A 25,725-nucleotide genomic window follows, 5' to 3' on the forward strand; every position below is an offset into this window, starting at 1 on the left:
ATTATAAATTCTATGTACACTGCCTTTGCAATTAACTTCTTGTTTTCACAGAAAACTTTATAAACAGTATTTACAAATTTATGATTTCTGAGTTTGCTCAAATTGTAAATATTAATTTTAAGTGTATTTTCAAATGCTTTTCAAATATTTCTAATTATTTGGGGGTGATTAAAAATATGCCTTTAAACAATAACAAGTTGCTACTTATTTTGAGAATCTGTTGAGAACTGTTTTGGAGTGTGCAGAAGAAGGAAAACTGAGAGAAGTAAAGAGCATCAATTGAGAGAAATCCGTAACATAGCTTTGTTCTTGATGATCATAAAGAGAATACTGAATATGAGATCATGCTGGTTGTCTATGCAGAGGAATATTAATAGGTCAGAAATAACAAGCATGAATTGGTGACAAAATGAGATTTCCCAGGTAATGACTTTTGATTATTTTGTGTTTATTACAAAGTAAAAATAATCTTTCTGTAATTTTTGTCAGAATAGCTGTTTAAAATTTCTCTCATCCAATCAGATTTTGGCACTTTTTTCCCCTCCCAATTCTCTCCAAACCTGTGGAATAAAATTCCAGGCAATTTCATTGTTTACCCAGAGAATGACTAATATTTTTAGCTTTTATCATCTACTCTCTGTCTTGGACTCAATTATAGCGATTCAGTTCAAGGAAGATTATAATCAAAATGATTCCTGCATTGTTTCAGAGCTGACTGTATAGTTGCAGATGTAGCTTTGGCCACAACAGGATCTAAATTAAACCAAGCTATTCAGAAGTTCAAGCCAAAAATACAGAAGTATTTGGATACTTAGGTGAGTGACATTTCCACTACCAGTAAAGCTAATAAAACTGTCAGGAAAAACTACTAGTGGCCCCAAAATACTGTAATCCCTGGAAAAGAGCACACTATTAGGCCAATACTAGAAGATGCATCTTTCCCACTGTTATTGGACATCACCCGCATGGACAATCACAGCGACAGGCAGTTTTCTACTATCCCAGTGTCCACCAGCCTCTCATTAACCCACCCCGCACAAACATTACATCTGACTCTCTCTCAGCACCTATTATCTACACCCACTTAGATATTTACTAGCAATTTCTGATAAACTACTGGCCCAGAAATAGGGATAAGAGATGATATTTCATACTGGCTCTGCAATGCTCAAAATCAAGCTTATGTAAGTTGCAGTAGAGCCGGAAAGAATGCTAGTTAAAGTACATACTCCTTTAATAATTTTTATATACTCCGTCGGTTCAGAGATGAAAAAGAAACAGGTTGAGGTGGTAGAAGAGACTAACTAAAGATCCTCTTAAAAACGAAAAATGCATGAGACTCTGTGCACCTGATGGAAGGGTGCCCTGTCCGGGGGCGGGCCCTGTCCTGCACCCTGAGCTGCCAGGACAGGCTCCAGCCTCCCTTGACCTCTTGGAAAATCAGGATCTTACTTGTGCTTATCAATCTTTCTTAAATGTACGTGTAGCTCACTTTTATTTCAATGTTTAATATTCGAAGTGTTTTGGGTCCTTATTCAGAAAGTTGGTTATGTTTTTTGTGACCAGTAATATGCTGCAGGAACGTAAATCTTGTTTATAGCAATTAGCCTATTTGTTAAGGGTTGTCTCGCTTAAAGTCGCTGTTTCTGAGGAACTATCAACGACACTGAGAGAGGACTTATTGTAATTATATGTATATATATTTCTGCCTTTTTGGTCAAATCTTTGGGACAGGACCTGAGTAAACTTGGAGGGAGATTCTTCCTTAATCAAGCCTCTAGAGGAGAGTGCAGTCCAGCTGACGCCTTTATTGCCACCTCGTGGGACTCTGAGCCGAGGACCCATCTAAACCCTGCCCCGGATCCTGCTCAGAGAAGGGTGAGATAAAAATGTGTGTTTTAGACCACGACAGTTGGGGTAATCTGTTACCACAGTGAATAACTGACTCTAGGGCCACGTTTAAGGAAATAATACAGAATTTAAAACACAAAATTAGACCAAAACGATTTCTTACTATTTAGAATGAGAAAGAAAAAGTCACAACAAATTACTAATTAAAACGCTTACAAGCATGAACAGCTCATTATCCAGAGAGATGACACAAATATTTTTACAAATTAACTGCTGAAACAGCTACTAAAAACTCTTCCTTCTACATTTTTTTGCCATAATCTCTTATAACTTCTTTATGTGAGGACAGGTTGATAATATTAATTTTCTATACACTGAATAAAAAGATAACTCAAGCTTACTGTGATCAAATATTTTATATAAAAACTCTCAAATTAATAACATTGTGGATGATGTTATGTAAAGTTTTAGAATCAAATTTGAAGTGCGATTATTAGTTTATATATGTGCTATTACATTTTAAGATGTGGCTAAGAAAGCCAGCAAAAAGAGAAAGGGGTCAAGAGGAGTATGCATCTTCTTAATTACAGTTACAAAAATTTCTAAGAGGACTTCCACTTATATACATATAGCCATTTCTAACTGCAAGGGAAATTTTATTTTAGTATTTAATTCTACAAAGACCTGTATTTAGTTAAAAACTGGGGCTTCTATTACTTAAAAACAAAACAAAACACAGGAAGAATGATTAGGAAAATAGCAGTAGTCTCTTCAACAAAATACACATGGGTGTCTTATCTGAGAAGAGAATCATATTTTATAAAAAAAATTTGTATTGAATAGAATTTATTTGCAGATAGATTTAATTTAGATAATTAAAACTGAAACAGGGTTAGTTCAAAATATTAGTTGGAAAATATAGTTTCTTAATGCACAGTGAGCCATGAAATTAATCAGAAGAGATGTAGCCAGGATAAATGTCCAGTCTCCTCATAAGACTATTCTACAGACTCCTCTTAACGCCCACACAACTACAGACATTACAACCTCTGCCAAGCTGCTGCAGAGAAAATCGAATGACTACCTGACTAGCCTTGCCAGAAGAGCCATTCAGCCTCACTCAGCCTCAAATCACCTTTGTTAATTCTGAGAAGGTGTGATGGCTTAAAGCTCTCTATATAACCAATTGCAGAGGATCCTGGGAAATGTAGTTCTGAGCTTCAGCCTGAGAAAAAGATTGACAATGAGGAAGGACACCAAGATAGGCAGGCTATGTTCAAAAGAGATTGTGTGCTCAAGCTACATCTCTCATTTTATAAGACATTCATGTCCCACTAGATTAGGAGAAACCAAACTATATCATTGATTTGAAAACATGAAAGTATGAAGAATTCACACAAAAATTTTTTTGAAAGAAAAATTTGTATTTATAATCTTCACAAATAGTATAAACTGAAAGTAAATTAAGAGCAAAATATATTTGCAATAAATTAGACATTCAAAGAGTTTTTATTTTAAATTGTATATCTTAATAACAAATGAAAAGTACTTTAATAGCAAAAGAAGTAAAAATAATAGATATATCAATTTTACATATATAGGTATAGACACTCAAATGAAATAAAAATTAAAAAATTAAAAGGCCACATAAAAGCAATTTAAAAATGAATCAAAACCATGCTTGTTCTCTCTAGTAACAGAATAAATGCAAATTAAAGAGAAAAAAGCAAGAAATGATTTTATTTTTAATCTTAAAATCTATACTTTCTATCAAATTTAGAAATATGATACCAGTTTGATCATTTATTTCATGATGATATAAAAGTCACCGTATCACAGTGAGAAAAATTTATTGGATTTAGAATCAAAGTATCTGAGTTCAAATATCCTCTACCAATTTCTTATTTTTGATTTTTGTGATACTCAGTACATGTCTAAGGAAATGTGGATAATAAAATCTTCCTCATAATTTTATTGAGGAAGTTTATCATGAGGTTTAATTGAAATTATATATATAAATATATATGCACATATCTATTAGGTGCTTAATTAATTTTATTCCTTTATACTTTGCAACACGTAGGCATTACTTTATCATCACCTTCATTCCTATGTCCATCCTCTTACAAAATTCCACTGACTCAAGATTCATTCTTTCAGTTCAATTTCTCATTCCATCATCCTAGCTTAGACTGTCTTCACCTCACTTTTTATCTTCTTTCCTAGAGGCCCTTTCTCCTATAATATAGTTGCATTCCATCTCCAGATCAATTTCATAAAGCACAGTCAAGACAACAAACTTTATTGCTTAGAAGGTGAAGCTCAAAACACCTTGGCCAGGCATATCAAGTCCTCTATTATAGGCCCTGATTGAGTAAATTACCTTCTCTCCCAACACTGTTCAAGATCAAACTCCCTTCCATTCCAATTAAGCTAGACATTTCAATACCTTCCAAGTGAAACATGCTCATATCTATTCTTTGTTTTGCCTTCTTAGAGTAAATTAGTGACTGCTCTTTGGGCATCCAGTTCTTTGCATTGGAATTAGCAGCCAATGAATATTTTCCCAAATTGGATTTCTTGGAGTACTAAGTGCATGCAAGATTACAATATTCATTTGGGGGAAGAAGAAAATTGTTTTATGGATTTAAAATTTGATTATTTCCATATCAAAAAGCTTCAAGACATGCAATTAAAAGTTGAAATAATCTGTTACTAAACATTAATTGGAACATAATCAGAGGTCAAGGGACAGCTGACAACTCTGTTGTGAGTCATAGTTGATATCTTTATTTGTGTTTCATTATTAACTTTCTATGAATAAATTTGTTATCCAAAACCCAGAGTCTAAGGAATCTATGAGATCAAATAGCCACTGTACACATCCATTATCTACTTAGCTCTTTTTAATGTTTTAAGGAATTGAAGGTGTTTGATTAAAGTTTTAGGAGGCTGAAGTCCCATCAACATAAGTCCATGACTTTGCCAGTTCACTATAAATGTCCTTAATGTTGACTCTGAGAACAGGAAGACTTGGGAAAGTACCTTAGCAACTGCCAGCAGATGAAATGATGGAAATGGGGATATTTAGCCAAGTTTGAAGAACCGAAAATAGTGATCAAGCAGAAAGAAAACAATGATTTACATCACTGACACATATGAACCCTGGTTTTCTAGTAAGCAAAGGCAAAATCTTTCAGGCATGGGAAATAATATCCCTTGAATCAAAACAAATTATAAATATTGATTTTAAAATTGATAGTCTTCAATAAGCTGCCTTCTAGAAAAGAAAAGAATAGGTTTGAATGTCATTAGCTTTAATGACAAAGCCAAACACAAAAAGAAGAAAAAAATGTACTTTTTGTAATCTTTGAGGAGCTGTCATATTATTTTTCGTTGTTTCTTTGCCTCTTTTGTTTGGTTTGGGTTCATGAGGATATTTAGTCAGTTTCCTCTGGTTCTCCATAGCATAGCTAGCAAATGAACACTTTCCTTTTCCTACTCCCCCAGTAACAAAAATAACAATCTGATTTGGGCTGATAATAGCTAGGATAAATTATATATGGTAAAAATAAAATAAGAAATAAAATATCATTATGCTTTAGACCGCAACAAGAAAAGGAGAAAAGGACTTTTCCTAAAAATATGCAGCCTTGGGAAAATACATAGCTTCACTGACATTCTTATTTGCCTACACTGGTGTTAGTTTCTCCTAAGGCTGAGGAAACAAAGTACCACAAACTAGGTGACTCATAACAGCAGAAATTTATTCTCTCACAGTTCTAGAGGCTTCAAGTCGGAAATCATGTTGTCACCAGGGCCATGCTCCCTCAGTGACTCTGGGTAGAACCTTTCATTTCCTTTTCGTAGGTACTACTGGTGGCCACTGATCCCTCTCACTCCATGACCTGCAACTGCATCAGTCTAATCTCTGACTCTGCCATCAGATGGCATCCTCCCCATGTATCTCTGTTCTTTCCTTATAAGAACACCAGTCACACTCTGGCCGGTGTGGCTCGGTTGGTTGGGCGTCATGCTGTGTACAGAAAGGTTGCTGGTTGGATTCCTGTCGGGGCACATGCCTGGGTTGCCTGCTGGATTCCCGGGAGGGGTGTGCAGGAGGCAGCCAATCGATGGTCCACTCTCACATTGATGTTTCTCTCTCGCCTTCTCCCTTCCTCTCTCTCTAAAAATCAATAAAAAATCTTACACACAAAAAAAAGAACACCAGTCATATTAGACTAGCCCTTACCTTAATGACCACATGACAATAATTTGATTACATCTGCAAAGTCCCCATTTGCATATAAGGTCACATTCTGAGCTGCTGGGGGTTAGGACTTTGGCATGTCTTTTGTAGGTACACAATTCAACTATTCTATAACAAAAGGTACTATATAATATTTGGATCCCTGAAAAAAATTGATAAATTGATATATATGTTATTTAATGTCTCTTACTCTTTGTTTAATTTCTTTTCAGTTAATTCTGGGTGGTAGAATGGATCGCCTATAAAACATCTGTTATTAGTGATCAATGGGAAAGTGAACATTGCACGAGTCAGAAGATCCACGTTCTAGTTCCAGATTCATCACACAAATACTCTCTAATGGAAGAATGTGAAGATATTGATTGTACAGAAGAAGATAATGCACTGTATGTACTACAATTAAAATTATGATTCCTTTTTGGAAACTAGTTCCCATAAAGGATAAAAGGAGGACAGATGACAAGGATTACTTATTTGTTTCATATGTCAGCAAAGGAAACTGAACTAATGAGAAACAAAAGAGATAAACATACTTTAACAAGATAATGATTCTCCCAAGGACCAGAGCTCTTTGTGCAGGTAAGGATCATGTGAATTTAAAAGTTACACATTAGGAAAAGAGAGAAGGAGGGTATCAGATGTTCAGACTAGATTTTGACCACCCAAGTAATGAAGACTATGGATGAGATCTGTAAGTCAGATATAAAAGTGATAAATGCTGTAGCTGAGATTGGCACCATAGTTAAGATGGTATTATTTTAGATTTAAAAAGCTTTAATATAGCACAGACAAAATATAACCCGGGCTCCTGTACACCATTAGAATGGCTAACATCTAAGCCACTGGCAATACTAAATGCAGGAGATGATTTGGAACCACAGTAGATGATTTGTTTCTGGTGTGAATGCAAAAATGATACAGCCACTTTGGGAGACCGTTTGGCAGTTTTTTCCAAAGTTTACCATATGCTTACAGAAGCTTACCATATGATATAGCAATTGTGTTCCTAAATATTTATCGAATGAGCTGAAAACTTTAGTCCACACAAACATGTCACATGAATGTTTATAGTTTTATTGATAATCACCAAAAATCTGGGAGCAAAAAAGATGGCCTTAAATAGTTGAATGGATAAATAACCTGTGGTACATTTATACAATGAAGTATTATTCCACAATAAAAAGTGGGTCATCAAGTCCCAGCTCCCCCACCCCAAACACACACATACACACAGAAGCCAGTGTGAAAACGCTGTGAATTGTAAGATTCAAATTGTATGATATCCTGGAAAAGACAAAACTATGGAAACTGTAAAAAACTCAGTGGTTGCCACGGGTTCAAGGGAATTATAGGGGAGAGATTAGTAGGTGAAGTATATAGCATTTTTAGGGCAGTGAAACTATCCTGTGTGTTACTGTAATTATAGATACAGGGCATTACGCATTTGTCAAAGCTCACTGAACTGTACAGTGAATTCTAATGGAAACTATAGATTATAGTTAATAATAATGTGCCAATATGGGTCCCTGAATTGTAACAAATGTGCTGCACTAATGAAAGATGGTAATAATAGGGGAAACTGTGCTTAGGAAGGGGGTGGTATATAGGGACTCTGTATACTTTCTGTACATCTCTTCTGTAAACCTAAAACTACTCTAAAAATTGATTCTATTTAAAAAAAAAAAAAGTAACATGGAAACCAACCCATATTCCCACAGTTGTATATTGGCATGAGATTAGAAAGTAGTGAACTCATCAAAAGTCATTTTAACACATTATTTATCCCACAAGAGTATGTGTGGATCTAGAGGGGAATATGAGATACTATGTCTGTCCTTAGAAAAGAAAATGTCTTCTAACAGCCCTGCCATGACTTATAAACGGAAATCTGCTCTTTGATAATGTGGAACTATTAGCAGGCAATATTTCTCTGGAAGAACAGATGTCAACAATATCAACATATATTAACAGCATTACATCAACCCAAGCATAGTAGGGAAAAAGAAAGTGAATTATAGGTAAGGCATTTTATTTTAATGGAACTTGAGTCATAATTCCATAACACGGTGACTTGTCTCATTCTATATTCCAGAGACATTCTGGCAAAAGTAATCCCAGAAGAGGGCTGAGTTTGAAGGGTAGTAAAAATGAGCACTCTGACGGTACATAAATTACAGTTTTATTTTAAAAGAATATAGTTTCTGGCAACACCTGACAACATTTCCTGGACACGTTCAATGGGGACTATTGAGCACACATTCTCTGTTCAACTTGGCCCTCACAGGAGACCTTAAATAGAGTGATGGTGATGGTAATCTGTCAGCGCTGGCTGAGATCGTCAGATTGCAGAGAGAATGTGATGGACCTTATCATAAATGTTTAATTTCCACTCATATTACTCTGACCCTCTAGTATAATTACTCCATTAGGTTATAAGATTTGCCTTTAACAAGCCCTGCACTCGAATCTAGCATCTGGATTTTTGTTTTTTCTTGCCATCACTGTTATAACCACTATGCACACCAACTCTATTAAGCCACCCATGACCTCAGCCTTGGATCACTACTGCAGTCTCTCTCATGAGTGATTGTATTCAGACAGCCAAGTTTATTGGTGCCATTTCATGCAATTCTTCAAGCTGCACTAAACCCTCAGAAACATTACACCCAGTCCTTTCTCCAGGCTCAAAAATGTCTTTGCCAAACCTTCACTGTACTAAGCCCAATTGAAGAAAGTGCAGAATCGCCACCTCTTACAATTATGCCTGAAAAGGACAATTCCTTTCTGGATCATTCACACCTCACGTGCCCTTGTGAGTAAGACAAACAGATTTAGTCAAGACCATTTGCTTCAGTCTCTCTCCTCAGCTTTTTGAAATGACAAGAGGATTGCAGACACTTGGGATCCCTGTGACTTCAAGAATGTTTTTGACCAACAAACATATTTGGCCACGTGAAATCAGCCATGATCTCAGGAGTAGCATGAACCCACTCTCTCTATCCTCTGCTTTCCCACAGATTCTGTCCTGGTTTTTAGCAAGTGTTATTTCTTTTGTTGCTCTAGTAATATTTCTGTGTTAAAAAACACACACACACACAATTCTCTAATTATAGACTACTTGGAAATTAACTACAGTATAGATCAGCAACCTAAGAGATACATAGTATTAATATTATTGAGCATGTTTTTGCTAATTTTTGTATTTATATTTTCTGTTATTCACGGAATTTACACAAACTTTTCAGTGTCACTCTTTTTCCCCAAAACATAAGATTCAATCCGTACAATTTCCTTCTTTAATTATATGACCATGACAGAATTTACTGAAGCTATCTCCTATTATTGGATATTGTTTCCTCAGATTTTTCTCAGTATCATTTTCTTAGAATTAGGATGCTCCAAATTCAGTGTCATCTTGGTAAGATAGCCTTAGTGATTATATTCAATCCTAATTCAGAATATTCTGAGTATGTTTTGGTTTCTGGTTTTGAGATATTATCAAATATAGTATAGCTGAAATATTTTAAAATTTACTCTGGGAAAATCATGTAGAATGATCCAGGAATCTTACTTAGTCTTTGAAGTGACACAAATTCAATACCTTAATTATATTACCAGTGATTTAAAAAACAACAGCAAACAAAACCATGAGTTTTTCAGAGCTGCTGTTCTATAACATTTTACTTATGTTTTAATTAAGTTTATTGGGGTGACATTAGATAAAAAAATTATTTAGGTTTCAAGTGTACAATTCTATGATACATCATCTGTATAACACAGTGTGCCCACCACCCAAAGTCATTTAAAACCCTTTGCGGTCATTTGTCTACTCTCAGCCACCAAAGCTTTTTTACCCTTCTGGTCGTATGTCTGCTGTCAGCCACCACAGCAAGGAACCGTACAAATCTTAACTCCATTCATGTATCAGTTCATAAATCTTGTTTATCCTTCATAATCTTGCATGTTATGTATCACTGCTCTTTCAATGGAAATTAATTCCGACCAGTACGACACCCATGTCCAAATTTAATACGACAGCAAAGGGTTAAAAGAAATCAAGTAGCATCCCTACAGTCTGATAACCCTGGTTTTCCTTTTGCCATGAGAACATCTCTCTCTCTCTCTCTCTCTCTCTCTATATATATATATATATATATATATATGTCTTTATCTCTGTCTTTATCTTTATCTTTACCATTTTTAATGAAATATTCATTTAAAATTTTTGGAAGATAAGGAAAGTTATTAAGTATACTTAAATTTAAGAAATCAGTCATAGCATTTTGTACTGAAAGTTTCAGGAATAGTTTTGAAAATGTCCATCACTCTTAAAAGCTCCCCTCCCTTTCAGTCATGTGTCAGTTGTCTAGTACCTAGGAAATTGTTCTGGCTCATCTATCATGTTATAATGACTTGTCTCTACACATGAGGGCAATAATAACATTTTTCAAAGCAGATGAATATGTATTTTTATGTCCCTGAATATTGATATATGATTTAGTAATTATCCTCTCTGGGCACAAAGTAAGTCTTTAAACCCTGCAAGCCTTATAGAGTCCTTAGAATTAATTAAGCATCTCATAGAGATTATTATAGTTCAAGTAGCACATTCACAAATCCATTGATTAGATTTATAAAAGTTACAGTAGTACGATGAATACTGGATTGAGATTTGTTCTGCTTTTAGGTTGTGCTTGCTTCAAAATTAAGTAAATATGTCAGAGAAAAGAAAGTTTAGCACAAAGTTTCGATTACCTCATTGTCTAATAAAAATAGTCTAGTCGGCACAGCTGTATTTTGTTAACAATCTTTTACAAATGTGGGGTCATTGCAATTATCAAAAACCTTTTGGCTTTTGTTGTGGTTGTTGTTTTTCAGGTTGGTCTAGCTAAACAGTCACATCAGCTTTGTAATAACATACAAACAGAATCTCTACTGACCTGCCATCGTATGTATTTCATTGCTTTTACATATAAAAACATAACTTCATGTGTACAACTTGTGTCTACTACTCCATTTTATCTGAAATATAAAAGGAAATATCCTAGACATATTTTTCCTTTATTTCCATGTGTACTGAAATGCCCTGCAAATTTAGTTGTGAACTATTTGATATCTGCTGTGACTCTTAGAAAACTCAAGAACTATAAAAAAGAATTTGCTCATACTTTCTGAATTATGGTAGCATCAATACAATAGTGACTGACAGTATTTTATCATAATAAGGCAAAAATATAAAAGATTATTTGAATATTTCCTGGAAGCTTAACAAAAAACATTGTAAGGAAATTAACCAATACAGTATTTTCTTTTGGGGGAGCCGAGGGGATCTTTAGCACAGCCAAGAGAGTAAACCAACAACTGCTCTAGGCAGGTAATTGTATTGAGTTATTTTCTAACCACCTCACACTCAATCTTCACCCTCTCTCTTCTCCCACCCCCACACACCTGTGTAAATTATACACAAAAGTTATAGGAAAAGCAATCAACATTGTATTTTCACTTCTTTCAGTATTTTAAATGAAAGAACAATCTTTTATTTGCAGGCAAGTCACTGTTGAAAATGATATATATGGCTAAAAGTTTTAAGCCTCTCACATTTAAAAAAAAAATTCAGCCTGTCAAATTAGTGCTAGTAAGAAAACCACCAATTGACAGTTTCTGAGAACAAATTCTTTTATAGCGTTTTTTCATTGACAACTTATTTGACTCTCATGTGACCCTTTAACAAAATTCCTAACACTGAGATCTTCAATGAGAAAATATAATCTAGAGTGAAAATAATGATAAAATGACATTGGGAACATTTTGAAATGATTCAATATCTGTTGTGTAATTATTTTCTTGACAAGTCTTCATTTCCTAAGGGAATGGAGTTTTCATGATGAGTCCAAAATCCATCCACAATTCTTATTAACCTTTTCACTTCTTTATCTATTCACCTATCGATGAAGACCTAGGTTGCTTCCATATCTTGGCTACTATAAATAATGTTGCAATGAACATAGGGGTACATATATCTTTTCACATTACTGTTTTTGTTTTCTTTGGGCAAAATACCTAAAAGTAGAATTTCTGGGTCATGTGATAGATTTATTTTCATTTTTTTGAGGAATCTCCATACTGTTTTCTATAGTGGCTGCACCAATTTGTAGTCCACTAACAGAGCATAAAGTGTTCCCTTTAATACACATCCTAGGTAACACATGTTATTTATTGACTTTTTCATAATAGCCATTCTGACTGGTGTGAGGTGATATCTTATTGTGGTTTTAATCTGCATTTCCATGCTGGTTAGTGATGATGAGCATCTTCCCATATGCCTGTTGGCCATCAGTATGTCTTCTTTGGAGAAATGTTTATTCAGGTCCTCTGCCCATTATGTGATCAGATTGTTTATATTTTTGTTGAGTTGTATGAATACCTTGTGTATATTGGATATCAACCACTTATTGGACATATCTTTTGAAAAATATATGTTTTTATTGATTTTAGAGGGAGAGGAACAGAGAGGGAGAGAGAAACATCAGTGAGAGAGAACCATCAATCGGCTGCCTCCTGCACGTCCCCTACTGTGGATCAAGCCTGCAACCCGGGCATGTGTCCTGACCAGGAATCGAACTGATGACTCCTTGGTGCATGGAATGATGCGCAGTCAACTGAATGGCCTGAGACTATTAATGCATTCTCCCATTCCATAGGTTGCTTTTTTGTTTTATTGATGGTTTTCTCTTGCACCATGTACAAAAAATAAAATGAATTAAAGACTTAAATGTAAGGCCTGAAACCATAAAACTTCTAGAAGAAAACATAGATAGTAAACTATTTGGCATCAATCTGAGTAATATCTTTTTGGATATGTCCCCTCAAGCAAGGGAAACAAAAGCAAAAATAAACAAATGGGACTTTATCAAACTAAAAGCTCCTGCACAGTAGAGTACCAAACATTTTCAAACTTCAGCATGTTCTTTCATTTTAAATGCCTTTCCCATTCTCTGTAAAGCCTGAACCTTTCCCACAATCCTCCCCTTTTATATAAGTTTTCCTGGAAAAGAATTCTGAATATTTCTAGATCCTGCTGAAGTACACACTTCAGTTCTGACACAGCCATCCACCACTGTCAGCACTATCTGCAAAGTTATCTGTTTCTTCCTCTAATGTTTAGAAGGACTTCAAAGTGTCTTACTCACCTTTTACACCAAGCATCTCACATAGGAACTCAAACTCTGGAGACCAAATATTGTTAGGAATAATTTTTCTAAGGCAGGATATGCAAACTCTATGTCATATCAAAGAAGTAAAGATTATCCAGATTGGAAAAGATATTAATTTAACACAACCACCAACTCTGCTAGGTTATTTTTCCTACCACATTCCTATCAAGTCATTTCTCAGTTCCTGCACTAACACCTCTAGTTATTAGCTAGTTAATATAGTTAATTTGATGCAACAGACAAGTGCATTTATTAACTTAAATTTGCACTGGTACTAGATGTTTTGTGCATATTATGTTTAAAAGCTCCTTGTCTTCATTAGGGAAAGAAGTACATAATATATAAGTAGTTAAGGCTTATCAGACTTACCATGTTGTTAAAGAGATTCAATCACAACAGCAGCTCCAGTAGAGAAAAGTCACTGCATTCCACCTTCTTTATCAGGGAATATTCTTATTAGCTATTATTTTCACCTGATCTCTACTCTCTACTGCTGAAAAAAGCCTATGGCAGTTATTATCAATATGTAGAGCTTTCCAAAATAAATAGCTGGTAGATGTAATTGTCTGATAAACTCCCACAGGCTGTGACCAATATACCTCTGGTTATTAATAATAAAGAAAATAATAATAAATGTTTTGTAGTAACTCCTATGAATTACTCTCATAATATGTTATGTGGACAAAGGCACAGAGGACACTCATGTTAGTAGTTAAGCTGCAAAGAAGTTATAATTCAAAATGAAAGCTTTGTTTAAGCCTTCATTGATTGATTAACAGAGAGCATGCTATAATGGAAAGAATATGGAATAAGGAATCAGGATAAAGTTGGAATTCTGCTGTCCACACTTATATACTCCAATAAGGAAATTACATACACATTCTGATTTTGTTATTTCACTTATAAAGAAGAAATACCAATGTTTATATGACGAGTTTCAAATGTTGCATGTTCCAAATGAGATAACTGATTTGTCTCTCTTCCCATGTATTTCTTTTTAAGTTTTTCATTAAGGTATAAGCCCCCAAAACCTATGAGTGTCATACATTCTCTCTCATATAGAAATATCTGTCTCAAATTTACACTGAAGAGATATTATACTCACTCTATACATTTAGATGTAATCATGCTTATCTATTACCTGTGAAAAATATGGAGATGTCTCCCAGTTGTTTTTCTTTTTTCAGCAGCTTATAAGAGCTAATGGTTGTAGGAAATCCATGAACCAGGTGGCATCACATTGATGGCTTAAATTGACCATGGTGGTTGTCTTTACACAGAAAGTGACAAATGCTATAAATAAAGCATTTTTTCCCCCCTTAGAGCTGGTCTTTAAACATTTACCAGCATGTCCCCTATTGGATGGCTGACTGGAAGGCTCAGGGTGGCTTCCCTCAGTGTCAGGCAGCTGATGCTGGCTATTGGCTGAAGTACCTTGGCTTTGGCCCAAGTATCCTCTTATTCCCCAGAGGCTACCCTGACTTTCCTACGTGGCAGTGTCAGTGGGGCACTCCAAGAAGGTGGAAGCAGTTTCACTCTGTCATGAGAAGTTACATAATGTCACTTCCATCACATGCCATTGATTACTTAGGTAGCCTCTCTAAGGCTCAGTTCCCCCTTCCTATAAAATTAATGTAGCCTGCTAATAGCTTTTACGATCAGAATTAAGTAATAAAATCCATGTGCAACACTTGTGACAGTAACTGGTATGTTAAAAATGCTCAGTAAATGTCAGTGACTATTGTTACTGTATATTTTATGTCCTTAACATCTCTCATATCAGTAACCTCTTTACCCTCATTGCCACTTGCTTGCTGAAAGAGGCGCTTATTTATTTGCCAGAATCCCACATTTAAACTATAAAGCACTAGAGGCTCAACACTGCTGTATTACTTTTATGTTTTATCATGAATATTTAGCACTGAGTCTAGATAGAATAGGGTAATCATTCAATAACTGCTTAATTCATTTTTTTCTAATAGCAAATAGAATTAGCCTGTTAAGTATTAAATTTTAAACTGAAGTAAATACAGCCCTGCATTGTTTAATGACTTTTCTGTCAACGATGGACCACGTGTATGAATATGGTCCAATAAGATTACAATGGAGGTGAAAGATTCCCATCATCTAATGACTTTGTATCCATCCTAACATCATAGCAGGACGCTTTACATACTGTGATGCATTGGCCATACTGTTGTAAACAAAACTACTGAGCTGTCAGACATATAAAAGTACAACATATACAATTATGTACAATACTTAATACTTGATAATGATAATAAATGACTAAGTTTCCAGTTTATGTATTTACTATAGTATATTTTTATTGTTTTAGGGTATACTCTTTCTACTTATAAAAAATGTTTGCTGTAAAACAGTATGCTCTGTTACGCCAGCGGCAGCCTCATAAATCTCATGTTTACCTGTCTTTTGATTGCATCACTTCTATTGTGCTTAATTTTTTGTTGTTTTGTTCATCATGGTTCTTAAGTGTACAAAATCTACTGCTAATGATGTCAATAAGAGTTCATAACCAGTATTTGTCCTGGAACCAATACGCAAAGTGATTAAAGACTATGAAGGCGGAAAATCGGTGATGATTATTACTTGCAAGTCAGGTTCCTTAAAAACTTTGATGACACAGACCCCTCACCACTGAAAAGTTTTCATTAATAGAAAGGAATGTACGTGGTGCATTATCTACTTTCAAGCAAATCTATGATGAAAAAAACAAACCAACAAAACCACCATAGACATATTTCTGATAAGAGTGACACCTCCTCAAGTGACAGTGCCTCAGGTAGGTCCTTCAGGGGGTATTCCAGGAAAAGGCATTGTCACCAAGGGAGTGACAGCTCCAGGCATTTTATTGCCCCTGAAGATGTCACAGTGGGACAAGATGTAGAGGTAGGAAGAAGACAGTGATACTGACCATCCTGATCCTGTGTAGGCCTAGGCTAATGTTTATGTCTGTGTCTTAGTTTTTAACAAAGAAGTTTAAAATGTAAACAAAAAAATTAAAAACAGAAAAAAAGCTTATAAAATAAGGTCATAAGGAAAATATTTTTGTGCAGCTCTATAATGTTTGTGTATTAAGATGTGTTGTTACAAAAGAGTTAAAAAGTAAAAGAAATTTAAAAGTTTATAAAGTAAGAGTTATAGTAAGCTAAGGTAAATTTATGAGTGGATAAAAAATTGTGGTACATTTACACAATGGAATACTACATGACCATAAAAAAGAAGGAAATCTTACCTTCTGAGGCAGCATGGGGGAGCTGGAGAGTATTGTGCTAAGTAAAATAAGCTAGTCAGAGAAAGACAAGTACCGTATGATTTCACTTATATGTGAAATCTAATGAACAAAATAAACAACAAACAAATATGAACTGACTCATAGACACAGAGAACAGACTGACAACTGTTGATGGGGGGAGGGGTTGGAGTAGCTGGGTGAAAAAGGTGAAGGGATTAAGCAAAAAAACAAACCAAAAACTCACAGACACAGACAACAGTATGGAGATTACCCGAGGAAAGGGGGGGGGGGTAGAAGAGGCGATGGGCGGGATAAACAATGACGAAAGGAGGTGTGACTTGGGGTGGTGAACACAATACAGTATACAGATGATGTCTTATAGAACTGTACCCCTGAAACCTATATGATTTATTAACCAATGTCACACCAATAAATTCAATTTAAAAATTATTAATGAAAAAAATAAATGTAGTGTGGCCTAAGTGTACAGTGTTTATAAAATCTATGGTACTATACAGCTATGTCCTAGGACTTTACATTCACTCACCACTGACTCACTGGCTCACCCAGAACAACTTCCATCCTGCAAACTACATTCATGATAAGTTCCTTATATAGCTGCTCTATTTTTGTAAAAAATATCTGTGGCATATCTTACTGTACCTTTTCCGTGTTTAGATATGTTTAGGTACACAAATACTTACCATTGTGTTGTAGTTGCCTGCAGCATTCAGTAGAGTAACATGCTGTACAGGCTCGTAGCCTTGGAGCAACAAGCTATACCATACAGCTTAGGTGTGTGGGCTATACCTTCCAGATCTGTGTAAGTGCACGCTACAGTGTTCACACAAAGGATCTCCTAATGACACATTTCTCAGGACATATCCCTGCCCCAAGTGGCACATGACTGTAATTACATAAAATAAATGAAATACATTGAGTGCTAAATCTGCAGTATAGGTAACTTAAGAAATTATAGCCAGTGTTTGAGGGTCAAGATGTGAGATACAGTCCTGGAAAATAGTTGAGTACACAGACGGTTGGTATAAGTCGTCAATAATCAAATCCCAGCTCAAGAACTTTTGCTGTATCTTTTGTAAAGTTTCTTACCTTTTTGTGTTTTAGTTTCCTCCTCTGAAAAAAAGAAGATAATAAAATCTCTTGTCTTAAAGTATTATTATAAGCATGCAACAGTGAATATATGTAAAATCATAGAAGGCAAATTGGCATATAATGAGTTCTACTTATTTGTATATTTTTATTGCATTTATTGGGTTATAGTAGTTAAAATTATACAGGTTTCAGGTGTACAGTTTTATAACACATCATCTTTATTGTATTGTGCGTTCACCACCCACTGTACAGTCTTATGTCACCATTTACCCCCCTTTACTCCCTTCCATCTGCTCCTATCCCCTTCCTTTCGGTAATCACCATGCTGGTGTCTGTGTCTGTGAGGGTTTTTGTGGGGTTTTATTTGCTTACTCCCTTCACCCAAACCTGAAACCTCCCGATCTCCAACACCTGTCAGTCTGTTCTCTGTATCTGTGAGTCTGTTTCTATTTTGTTTGTTGTTTATTTTGTTCATTGGATTCCACATATAAGTGAAATCATATGGTACTTGTCTTTCTCTGCCTGGCTTATTTCACTTAGCACAATACTCTCAGCGCCATCCACCCTGCCTCAGAAGGTAAGATTTCCTTCTTTTTTCATGGCTGAGTAGTAATCAATTGTGTAAATATACCACAGTTCTATTTAAAATTTTTCTTATTACTACTGTTATTATATTTCCTGGAACTTTGTCTTTAGAAATATATTTGGCTTACAAAAATCATAAATATTACAGACCCCAGTAAATTTGAGGTCTCATGCCATGCTTCAGGAGAGATTAGTGTAATGCAATTGTTGTAAAGTTTTTCTTTTTAGAAACATAAAAACTACCTAAAATTTACCATAACTCGTATTAATGAAAATTTTATTTTAAATATACCTGTACATATAATGTACTTTTCACCTTTACTATTACCTAGAAAAATTAACATATATGTTCTGGCCTTACATAAACCTGAAGGGAAGACAGATGAAAAGTCATCTTATCTCCCAACCCTTTTAATTTGTTGAGGGTTCTTTAAGAACTATTATACATAGTAGTTTTTACATAAATTCAAATGATCATTTTTATTTAATCCTGCTATTCCAACTGTATATCACTTTCCTTTTCTGCTTTAATTATTTTAATGTCTTTGTGCTTTTCCTGTTTTCTGTTATTTTTCAAACCTGTCCATCACCACATTAACTTAGCATTCAACAGGATAGCTTCTCTTATTTATTGTTATTAGGACATTAAAAAATTGTTTTATCACCTGTGTTGTATCAAAACAATTTCCAGCAATCACCCTAGTCTTCACTTTTATTTTGGACTGCCTTCTAGCCTGATACATTTTTATCTCCTTTCCTTGCCCTTTGGTCTAATCTTAAATCTATTATTTTGCCTTTATGTTGGAGCCATGTCCCTTGACTTTTATAGACATTATTTGAAATTTACTTCTTTTTATATTGACTTTTATAGATACTCTTTGAAATTTACTTCTATATTCTATAGTATATATTATTTAGACATATGCTATTTTTCATGTCTTGCATGTATATATTTCTTTCCCCATGCCACAAGTAACTTCTTGGTACTTTTATTCATTTATTTATTTTGCTTCTATATTTTGCCCTTTATCTTTAAGAGTAAGAGTTCTCTTTGGATCTGATATTTCACTCATATATATGAGAGCTGCTTTGTTTTGTTTTGTTTTTAGAATCCCCTCATTTTTAACTGGAATGGTTTTACAAACCGCCTTTAGAACCAACTACAGAACACACTAACAGTTTGGTCTCTGAGCTGGTGATTTGTTTATTGGCTCTTGCTCTCAAGCTTCTGTGATAGCCCCTGCATTGCGGGGAGTTGGAAGCTTGCAAACTTCATTTCCATTAATCCTTTGCCACTCTGATTATTTAGGCTTGGCCAGAGGGAAACAATAATGAGGGATTGTAAGGGGGAGTATGGAAGAAGCTCTTATTTTCTCAGCAAGTGGTGCCTCTGGACAGGGCAGCAGGAGACTGAAATATCTCATGTGGTTTTATTTTTCCTACTGGTCACTGATGGTACTCTCTAGCATAATCAGAATAGCCCATCCACCCCACAGACCATGCAATAATCACTGCCACCATAATCATCAAACAAAACAGACTTTTTTCTCCCCTCAAACGCTTGCCTTTAATTTCATCTAATTTATATACAGGCTTTTTTGGTTTTGTTGTTGTTTTTTTAAATATGTCTTTGTTGATTTCAGAGAGAGGAAGGGAGAGGGAGAGAGAGAAATAGAAACATCGATGATGAGCCATTGACTGGCCGCCTCCTGCATGTCCTTTACTGGGGATCTAGCCTACAACCCGGGCATGTGCCCTGACCGGGAATCGAACCTCAATCTCCAGTCGATGCTCAACCAGCTGTGCTGTTTTTCATTTTCAACATAGAATAAAAAGTAGCCCATTGTTCACTGGCAGTGATTCACAACTTTCAGATGAAAATTAGATTCCCACACCCAGGTTCCAATCCTCAAAAGCCTATTTCTAAGTCTACTACTGTATAGATACTAAATGTGTGTAAGTCTAGTTGGGAGACCGAAAGCCACTGCAGTGATATCAGGCAGACAGGAATATGAAGCACGGATTACAACGGCATTGGGAAGGGGACAGAGCTAAAAGGGGGGAAGCAGCACAGAAAGCAAGCTCAGATGAAGAAGGGGGGAAGCAGCAGTCCGAGGGCGTTGCAGTTGCATGTACCAGCCTGTAAGTTCACATGAGCCTCAGCCGCCCGAGGGTGCTCCCTCCGCCTCTTCTATTACTGATGCCGCTTCATGGGGACTCAGGTGCCCTCTCTCCCGCTGATCCTGTCGACACTACGCTGCCATTGCTGAGGCCACCGTTACAGTCACCATGTAGGCAACACAAGAAGCCCAGAAAATGCCCCGCCCCCCCCTTGTCAGTACTCCCATTATGAGAGCTCTTTTCTGGGACACTGAGCTGAAAGTCTGTCCCTGGGAATTTACAGAAATATTTGCAGGCTTTCAGTCCCCTAGCAGTGTAGAGGAAAGCACTGAATAGCGGAATAGGAGCTGGGAGACAAAACTCAAGCAGTCAACAAATAACTGGCATAGGAGAGCCTGTACGATCTAGCACCATGGGCAATCCAGGTAGAAATTCATGTTTGCATAGATTATGCTATTTGGGACAGAGGCCCAGAATTAACTTCTAAACCCAGTGATAACTGTGCCTCTTTCAGAGTTGAAGGAGACTTGATTCTTAAGACGATCTTGTTTACCTAAACAATCATTGGAACAACAAAAAGGTTAAGAATTACTCAATGAAAACAGTTTTTCTGGGACTGCTTCTACCTCTATGCAAAGATGCTCCTGTTAAGGATAACTTGAGAGCCATCTGAGTTTTTGGATCCAATCCCGATAATTAAACATCTCCTGCATCAGAAACAGGTGCATCTATTTCATGAGGATGTTGTGGTGCCTAAAGGTGACACAGAATGTATAGCATGTTAAACAATGACTGGCACAGTATGTGTACCTATTTTAAAAGTCATCATTGAATATCTCATGATTTATATCCCATGAAAATTTATACATATATACATATATTGCTTTGCAAGTATTTTAAGCTATTTGTATACTGGGTGATTAATTCTTATGGTAGAATAAACTTCACTTCATGTTTAGCAACTGCATTACTAAATTAAACTAAAAGTAAAATGCTGTAATATATAAAAATAAACTAGAGTTGATATAGATCTACACCATGACAGAATCACACACATTTAAAATTATACTTTCCTTTCTCAGCCTCTGTGAGGATTCTTGTCAATGAGTTATTTTACAATTCTGTTAATAGGACAAATAAACTGGGAGAGACAGAAGCAGAGTGGCAAGAACCCTGGGTTAGACTTATATGCTTAGTTTAGGGTCACTTCACTGCCATTAAATCTGTGATTCTCAGCAATCATTATCCTTAAAGACTCTTCCAGGGGTCCTTCAACAGTCTGTTGAGGGAGGACCTTCCTGGCCATTAATCATGTACTGATGTTTCTTTCATCTGTGGACATGTGAACTTCGTTAATCTCATTAACAAAAGCAAAGTGGCTAGGCTTAAACTATTTCATTCCCACAAGATAATTTGTTACAAAGAAATAAACAAATACAGAATATGTTTCTGTCTTTATATCTTGCACTATATCATAAAAATTTCTTTTGTTCATTGTTCTGTTTATAAAAAAGAATAAATAAAATTCTACTTTTCATTATCCTAGATGGGTAAGAAAAAGTTATGATTTCTTCACTGACAACCATTTTGGGTACAAAAAAAGGCAGGCAGCTCAATCTAAGAGCAAGAAACTTTGACAAGCTTTTGTCCATAGGAGCAGATGAGTGGAGAATCTTTTCTGCCCCTTTTAAGACAGGAGTCTCAGGATTTGCTGAGACTTTTGAAATAGTTCAAAGATAGAATTTTCAAAAACAAAGAACTAAAAAAAACAGTGTAAATCATATTTTTTGGGGGGGAGATATCATGTTCAAAAAATTTTTTAAAACTTTGTAGAATATTCTCTTTGATTGATACCCATTTACTAAAATTTTATACATTTCATTTATTGACCTAAAAGTCAATCTGTTAAGTACATTGTGACTTGGAAAGAAGAGAAACATTTTTCCTGATTTTGGCAAAAATTTTCCTAAAACATAAATCCTATAAAGATAAAAATTTAACTAAAAATCACTTTAAAATACTTAAGTAATAATATTTTGAATCAAATCTTCCACAAGTTCAAATGTTATGCATGAACAAAATTATCACTGAAAGTCCTACAAGTTGCTTCTAAGTAGACATGATTTTGTATGCACAACTCTTAGTATTAACATTTATTTATAAATGTATTATATGCATGAATTATTTTTATACATTACAGTTTATACTCACAATAGCCCTGTGACTCCATTGTTATTATGTTCATTTTCACCAACAAGGCTCAGATAAGATAAGTAACTGGACCGAGTTTGTCAAGTAGTAAGTGGCAGAACTAGCATTTATCATTGGCACTGTGCAACTCTAAAATCCACATTCTTTAATGTATCAATATTTCAATATTCACAAATGTACCACAAGCTATTAATAATAGGGGGAAACTGTGAGGGAGGAGTATATGGAAACTGTATTTTACGCTCAATTTTTTGTAAACCTACAACTTCTCTAAACAATGAAGTCCACTAATTCTTTTAAATCTAAAAATAATCCACATTCTTTACACTACACTTGGCAAAGCAAGAGCAGCTGATTTGATTCAAAACAGCTAGCTCAGGATTCTCACAGTGAATGAAAACATCACTCTCTTTCTCCACTTCCAAAAGACAAAATTACCAAACAAATTATACTCACCTCAAAGAGGTAAAATAAGAATTTTGGTTCAAATGACATACACACACAAGATAGAAACTTCGTCCAGTAATAAAAAGTGAGGAGGAAAATACAGCTATCATACATCCAGAAATAAGAGTGCTCCCTCTGTACAAAAATGAGTATCTAGAAACTCTGACTTTAGTATTGATCGGGAAGTTCTAAAAAACTCACTTCAGGGGTTCTCAAAAAGTGCAATCCTAGGACCAGTAGGACAGCAGCATCACCTGGCAACTTGTTAGAAATGCCAATCCTCTGGCACCTCCCCAAACCCAAGGAATCGAAACCTCCAGGGGATGGGGCCAGCAATCTCTTCTAACAAGACCTTCAGTTGACTTGGATGCACCAAGATGTAGACAAAATCCACACTTCACATGCTCAGTAATTTTGGACAAGTTTCTCGCTAAACCACAGTGTGAACTCTGGGATCAAGATTTCACCTGTGGACCTTTGAGCATAACACAATGGGACAATTAACATTACACGCCTAACAGAGGCATTGTGTGTTTGAATTAGATGATGTGGAATAAAATAAATGAAAGCACGTTGTAAAACTTTAAAGAGATTCTAAACTTAGAAAGTGATATGACTCTGCATTTTAAAGCAACTCATACTGGAAATTTTCTACCAGAGTGACTGTCCAGCATTAAGTGATCTCCTTTGATTTTTGCTCTTCTTGTGAGTATAACCGGCAATTGGAGCAGGCCAATCACCTTCCTCAATTTTCAGGGCCATCTCAGATTTGTTTTCCAGTAAGATCTTTGTGTGTGTGTTTAGGGAAAAGACAAAATAGAGGGAGAGTGTAAGAATATGAACAAATTAATTTTGTTAATACAAATAGCATATGCATATGTGTTGCTTCTACAGGACTCCTAAAATCTCCACACTATAGTTTAGCTGTACTGCTGTAAGCTTTTATTAGGATTCCTGAATATTGACAGATATTACTTATTTTTTTTCTTCTCATCCAAGGTTTGAATGACAAGAATACTGTCATGTTTTATCCATTTGCCATGAGATAGAATAAAATACCTATCACTCTCTTTAAATATATGAATTTTTTTCCATTACATTGTTTAAACTACTTATACCCATCCTCAATGGCTATTTTGGGATGATATATAAATGCAAGTGTTTGTAAATATATATCGAGAGCCCGCTAAGCAATTCCATAGCACAGATGATGATACAAAATTACATTGTACCTTAAAACAAAAAGTTAAATATTTAACTTAATAGAGCAAATGTCCTTTCACTCTTGCTCTCATTGGGGGGGGTATTAAGTTATTGGGGTAGTAAAGAGTAATATTGTCTTTTTTCACTTTCCCACAAATGAATGAAGAATTGTGCTACACATGAAATAATGGTAGTGAGTAAAATAAAAGACCAAAAAAAAGTAAGAGACAATTCCCTCAGTGTTCTGCAATAGTTCTAAAGATCCCAGTATTGAATTTGACAAATCAGAATGGACAAACTGAGAATAGATTTGAATTAAATATTTGAAAATTCACCAATCCTCCTTTAGCATAGAGAAAGTTGAGCCAAGAACAAGCTAAGGTCAAAAGCTATAAAGATATACATTGGTAGAGATATTTTTATGCTTCATAGCCTTTCTTTATAATTGCACCTCACTGCTTTTCAAAGGGAAGTAATATGACCATCTCATATTCATAAGAGCTACCTTCCAAGCAGAGATTCTCATAAATCAGCTGTACAACACTGAGGAAGGAGTTGAACTTCTGTAGAGTGCAGCTTCTATGTCTATGAAACAAAAAAGAAGATTGGACTAGAGAACATGGAAATTCTCTTACAATGTTATCTTATGATTCGAAGCCATATTTGTGTGTTGTGGTAAAATGTGCACAGCATCAGAGAGCAGGTGCTATGATATCAACATAGGGGTAAAAATTCTGACTCTTCATCTTACCAACTGTTTAAATATGGGCAAATTATTTAACTGCTGTTCACTATGCTGAAATTTCCTCCTTTGTAAGTGGAAATAAGACCACCTTCATAGCAAGTTTTTGGGAGTAATAGAGATGATAGAAAGGAAGTACATACCCAGTATAGGGTTGTGATGATGATGATGATGATGATGATGATGGTAATGATGATGATGATGGTAATGATGATGATGATGATGATGATAATGATGATGATGATGTTGATGATGATAGTGGTGGTGATTTCCTCAGGAAAAAGAGAATCAAAACAAAGATATAAAAGAAGTTGAAAGATCTTTATTTGTCTTATTATACTGAACTGCAGTACAGTTTACCTCTTCATTAATACCTCTTTGTTTTTTGTCGCTCATTTTGCTGATGTCAATTCTATTATTTAAAGGGATAAACTAAAGTAATTTGATTACATTCTAGTTTTCTATTAAAAATAAAGTGTTATGGAACAAAAGGCTCACCAGCCTTTAAGGCCGCCATATAATAGAATGTCTGGGCCTAGGCTTGGGTTTTGTGTAAAGGTTGTAAGTGACAAGTCATCCATTTCTCATGTTGTGCTTCATTCTTCAAAGAACTGTATCAGGTACATAAAAATTAGAATTCTTCAAATCCTGATTTCAAATTTGAAAGAAAAAGCTCTCATCATAGTGTAATTTTTAAATTAATATGATTTAT

This window comes from Miniopterus schreibersii (genome assembly GCF_964146895.1).
Source record: "Miniopterus schreibersii genome assembly, chromosome: 5".
Classification (NCBI taxonomy): Eukaryota; Metazoa; Chordata; class Mammalia; order Chiroptera; family Miniopteridae; genus Miniopterus; species Miniopterus schreibersii.